General features: G+C 65.7%; 3 non-coding genes and 1 pseudogene across 3 annotated transcripts in view; all 4 read right to left on the minus strand.

Moving 5' to 3' along the window:
• The window catches only part of LOC146830985 (28S ribosomal RNA), a 3,893-nt gene extending 3,517 nt beyond the window's left edge, over positions 1-376 (minus strand). The window contains exon 1 of the ribosomal RNA XR_014961742.1: positions 1-376. This exon is cut by the window's left edge and continues 3,517 nt beyond it. This is a non-coding gene — a ribosomal RNA (28S ribosomal RNA).
• A 439-nt stretch (positions 377-815) lies between these two features.
• Positions 816-969, minus strand: LOC146830986 (5.8S ribosomal RNA). Its single transcript, XR_014961737.1, has one exon. It is a non-coding gene; the product is annotated as a 5.8S ribosomal RNA (ribosomal RNA).
• Positions 970-3,850: 2,881 nt separating this feature from the next.
• Positions 3,851-4,537, minus strand: LOC146830987 (28S ribosomal RNA; annotated as a pseudogene; the record flags this gene model as incomplete).
• Positions 4,538-4,737: 200 nt separating this feature from the next.
• On the minus strand, positions 4,738-4,891 carry LOC146830988 (5.8S ribosomal RNA). The gene has a single exon (XR_014961756.1). It is a non-coding gene; the product is annotated as a 5.8S ribosomal RNA (ribosomal RNA).
• Between the last annotated feature and the right edge of the window lie 109 nt (positions 4,892-5,000).

Here is a 5,000-nt window from a genome sequence, read left to right on the forward strand (position 1 = left end):
CAACTTTCCCTTATGGTACTTGTTGGCTATCGGTCTCGTGCCCGTATTTAGCCTTAGATGGAGTGTACCACCCGCATTGGGCTGCATTCCCAAGCAACCCGACTCCAAGAAGACCCGATCCCGGTGCGCCGGGGGCCGCTACCGGCCTAACACCGTCCGCGGGGTGAGCCTCGATCAGAAGGACTTCGCCCCCTGAGCGACGCTGGGGAGTAGGTCTTCTGCACGCCACATTTCCCACGCCCGCCACCTGTCAGGGATTCAGCACTGGGCTCTTCCCTCTTCACTTGCCGTTACTGGGGGAATCCTGGTTAGTTTCTTTTCCTCCACTTAGTAATATGCTTAAATTCAGCGGGTCGCCACATCTGATCTGATGTCGTAGTCGGAAGAATAACGCCGGAGCGTTAAGGGGGTTGCCGGGGAAGGCCAGGCCCCTGCCGGAGCGGGGGCCTGGCGTCCCAGCAGCACGCACCCTCTTTCCCCCGATCGCATCTGGAGGGGTTTTGCCCCCACCAGGAAGCCAGCCGCGGAGGTGGGCGCCCGAGGCCCGGGTGCGCGGGCAGCCGTTGGGACACCACAGACAGCCACGTGCAGCACGCAGCCAGCAGCCCTGGGACAGGCCCGGCGTCGACCGGTTGCTAGACCCCTCCTCGGGGCCAGGCGTGCTGGCGCCGTACCTCCATGGCAGGACCCGGCGAGGGACCCTGCCACGGGCAATCGGGGGGTCTGAACTTGTGGGGGGACAAAGGGGAAGCGGAGCTAGCCCTGCGACAGCCCCAGACGCGTGCGGATAAACCCCGGAGCGATTGACGATCGAGCGACCCTCAGACAGGCGTAGCCCCGGGAGGAACCCGGGGCCACAAAGTGCGTTCGAAGTGTCTATGATCAATGTGTCCTGCAATTCACACTAATTCTCGCAGCTAGCTGCGTTCTTCATCGACACGCGAGCCAAGTGATCCACCACCAAGAGTCACAGGCAACTTTTCGAAAACGTTCACCCAACTGCGGGGGCAGGAGTGGCGGGAGGAAGGCGACGCCGTCAGTCCGCCACCCGCGCCCCGTTCAAGGCTTCCCGTCTGGGAGACAGACTGCACCATAGTGAGAAAAAAACATTGCCAGGCGCTCAGGCCAGGAGTCCCCCCCACCCACCTGCAGGCGAGAAAGGGGGTTCCCGGTGCGTCAGGAGCAGGCAGCCCCACAGCCACCGTTACTCCGGGGGAACCGCATGAGACTTCAAACCCCTTGGCCTGGCCACACGGGACTGGGTCAAACTGGGTACCTGGCATCGAGGGAGGATCGCCCCACCTGCGCCTCAGCCGTCCGTCGCCGGGTGGCCCCGTGCCGTGCACCAAGCTGGCTTGTACAGCCCACCCCACCCTTGCCCATGCCAGAGGCGCCGGAAGGGAACAGCCAGGCAGCTCCCCATTCCGCACGCCTCCCACCAAGAGGAGCCGGGGTCCCCTCGCAGGCCCTCAGCCCCTTCTCTTCCAAGCTACCCTGCCACACGAGAAGGGCCCAACCTCAGTCGCCCGGATCTTGGTCGGGCCGGGACGTTGGGTGCATCTGGTCATGCGCAATGCTTTCCAATGGGGCGACCAGATGGCCGGGCCGGCCTGGAAGTCCGGATGAGGGCTCATTTGCCTCCCAGATCCCAGCCAGGGCTCCAGAAGGTCGGGCATGTTCGCACCTAGGGTCCCTGAGCCTCTCGGTGCACACGGGTTCCCAGAAAGAGGGGTAGCCTTCCTCCAGATTACTAAGGGCATGGTATGCCGGGACACCCCTCCCAGGCTGGCGGTTCTCTGCTGGGGAGCAGATGGGCTATGCCCAGGCAACACCTCCCTAGGCATCCGGGGCTCCCTCCTCCGGCCCGTGGTGTGGCAAAGTGCCCGGGACGAGCTTCATGGTTCCCGGGCAGTCATCCCCCAGGCGTCCGGGCCCGAGAGCTCTGGTGGTCCTTCCCCGGGCTTGAGTCCCAGCCGGGGTCCCCAAGCCCACGGGAAGCAGAGCCCTGCGTGGGCAGGCGGGAACCCTACCACGAAGGCTCACGGTGGGCAGATGGGAGTCCTTTCGGTCCCGGCCATCTGGTCGCACGTTTCCCTACGGCCATCTGGTCGCACGCAATGCTTTCCAATAAGGGCGACCAGATGGCCAGGACGGCCTGGAAGTCCCGATGAGGACTCATTTAACTCCCCGATCCAAGCCAGGGCTCCAGGAGGTCGGGCGCGTCAACGCTTAGGGTCCCCTCTGTCTTGCGGTGCACACAGGTTACCAGAAAGGGGGGTATCCTTCCTCCAGATTACTAGGGACAGGGTACTCTGGGACCCCTCTCAGCCTAGCGGTCCTCAGCCGGCAGCTTGACGGGCCAGGATTCTGTCCCAGCCCTGGGTCCGTCCCTGGGCCTGCCGCGTGGCAGGCTGCCCCGGATGGGGTCCGGCAGGCCTCCCCCTGTTGGGCTGGGTCCAGGTGCCCCGGGGAGGGCAGCCTCCCCACCCCAGGCTTCGTCCTCGGTCCTGCCACATGGCAGGGTGCCCGAACGAGATCCCGCGGGCCTGGGGAGGCTTCCCCTTTCCCGCCGGGAGACCCAGCTAGGTCCAGGGGCCCGCTGGGCCCCGGCTCATGTTCTCCAGCCCTGGGCCCCGTCCCTCGGCCTGCTGCCCCGCCAAAGGCCCGGGACGGGGTTCCATCGCACCCAGGGAGCCTCCCCTTGCTCGGATGGGTTCAGGAGCTCTGGCCGGGGCCCCTGAGGGCCACAGGGAGGGCATCCTCGCCACCCCAGGCTCTGTCCTAGGTCCTGCCGCGTGGCAGAGTGCCCTGGATGGGTCCGGCGGGCCCGGGGAGGCTTCCCCTGTGCCACTGGGCCTGGGAGCCCAGGCTGGGTCCAGGGGCCCCGCCGGGCCCCGGGTCGGGGGCTCCGGCCCTGGACCCGGTCCCCCAGCCTGCGACACTGCCAAAGGCCTGGGACAGGGTTCCATTGTGCCCGGGGAGCCTCCCCTTGCTTGTCTGGGTTCAGGAGCTCGGGCCGGGGCCCCTGAGTTCCCCAGGGAGGGTGGCCTCCCCACCCGGGGCTCCGTCCTTGGTCCTGTCGTGTGGCAGGGTGCCCGGGACAGGGGTCCGGCAGGCCCGGGGAGGCTTCCCCTGCTCCTCTGGGCCTGGAAGCCCCGGCTGGGTCCAGGGGCCCTGCCGGGCCCCGGGTTGGGGGGCTCTTGCCCTGGGCCCCGTCCCCCAGCCTGCGGCACTGCCAAAGGCCCGGATCGGGGTTCCATTATGCCCGGGAAGCCTCCCCTTGCTTGTCTGGGTTCTGGAGCTCCGGCCGGGGCCCCTCAGGGCCCCGGGGAGGGCGGCCTCCCCACCCCGGGCTCCGTCCTGGGTCCTGCCGCATGGCAGGGTGCCCGGGACGGGGCCCGGCGGGTCGAGGGTGGTGTCCCCTGCGCATCCGGGCCTAGGAGCCCAGGCTGGGTCCAGGGGCCCGCCGGGTACCGGGTCAGGGGCTCCGGCCCGCCGGGTACCGGGTCAGGGGCTCCGGCCCGCCGGGTCCCGGGTCAGGGGCTCCGGCCCTGGGCCCCGTCCTCCAACCTGCAGCACTGCCAAAGGCCTGGGACAGGGTTCCATTGTGCCCGGGGAGCCTCCCCTTGCTTCGCAGAGTTCAGGAGCTCCGGCCCGGCCCCCTGAGGGTCCCGGGGAGGGCGGCCTTCCCACCCCGGACTCCATCCTGGAGGCCATCGCCTGTCCCTTCCGAACGGCGCTCGCCCATCTTTTAGGACCGACTGACCCATGTTCAACTGCTGTTCACATGGAACCCTTCTCCACTTCAGCCTTCAAAGTTCTTGTTTGAATATGTGCTACTACCATCAAGATCTGCACCTGCGACGGCTCCACCCGGGCCCTCGCCCAGGGCTTCCGTGCGCACCGCAGCGGCCCTCCTACTTGTCCCGGCTTAGCACCCGCGGCTCTTAGCTCCGGTGATGGCCGGGTATGGGCCCGATGCTCCAGCACCATCCATTTTCCGGGCTAGTTGATTCTGCAGGTGAGTTGTTACACACTCCTTAGCGGATTCTGACTTCCATGGCCACCGTCCTGTCTATATCAACCAACACCTTTTCTGGGGTCTGATGAGCATCAGCATCGGGCGCCTTAACCCGGTGTTCGGTTCATCCCACAGCGCCAGTTCTGCTTACCGAAAGTGGCCCACTAGGCACTCGCATTCCATGCCCGGCTCCACGCCAGCGACCCGGGCTTCTCACCCATTTAAAGTTTGAGAATAGGTTAAGATCGTTTCGGCCCCAAAACCTCTAATTATTCACTTTACCAGATAAAACTGGGGGCTCCGAGCACCAAGTATCCTGAGGGAAACTTCAGAGGGAACCAGCTACTAGATGGTTCGATTAGTCTTTCGCCACTATACCCAGGTCGGATGACCGATTTGCACGTCAGGACCGCTACGTACTTCCACCAGGATTTCCTCTGGCTTCGCCCTGCCCAGGCATAGTTCACCATCTTTCGGGTCCTATCACGTATGCTCATGCTTCACCTCCCCGACAGAGCCGGTGGGACACCACAGACAGACCCTTCTAGGCAGCCAGGGGCGCCGGCGGCATACCTCCGCGGCAGGACCCGGCAAGGGACCCTGCCACGGGCGATCGCGGGGGTCTGACATTGTGGGGGACGAAGGGAAGCAGAGCTAATTCCTGCAACTGCCCCAGCCGCGTCCCGGGGGAATCCCCGGGGTGATTGACGATCAAGCGACCCTCAGACAGGCATAGCCCCGGGAGGAACCCGGGGTCGCAAGGTGCGTTCGAAGTGTCGATGATCAACGTGTCCTGCAATTCACACTAATTCTCGCAGCGAGCTGCGTTGTTCATCGACGCGCGAGTCGAGTGGTCCACCGCCAAGAGTCGCAGGCAACATTTCGAAAACTTTCACCCACCTGCGGGTGCAGGAGAGGCGGGAGGAAGGCGATGCCATCCGTCCACAGCCCGCGCGGCGAGACAGCTGAGGCGCCCCGT

The sequence above is a fragment of the Triturus cristatus genome, chromosome 5_1, assembly GCF_964204655.1.
Source record: "Triturus cristatus chromosome 5_1, aTriCri1.1, whole genome shotgun sequence".
Classification (NCBI taxonomy): Eukaryota; Metazoa; Chordata; class Amphibia; order Caudata; family Salamandridae; genus Triturus; species Triturus cristatus.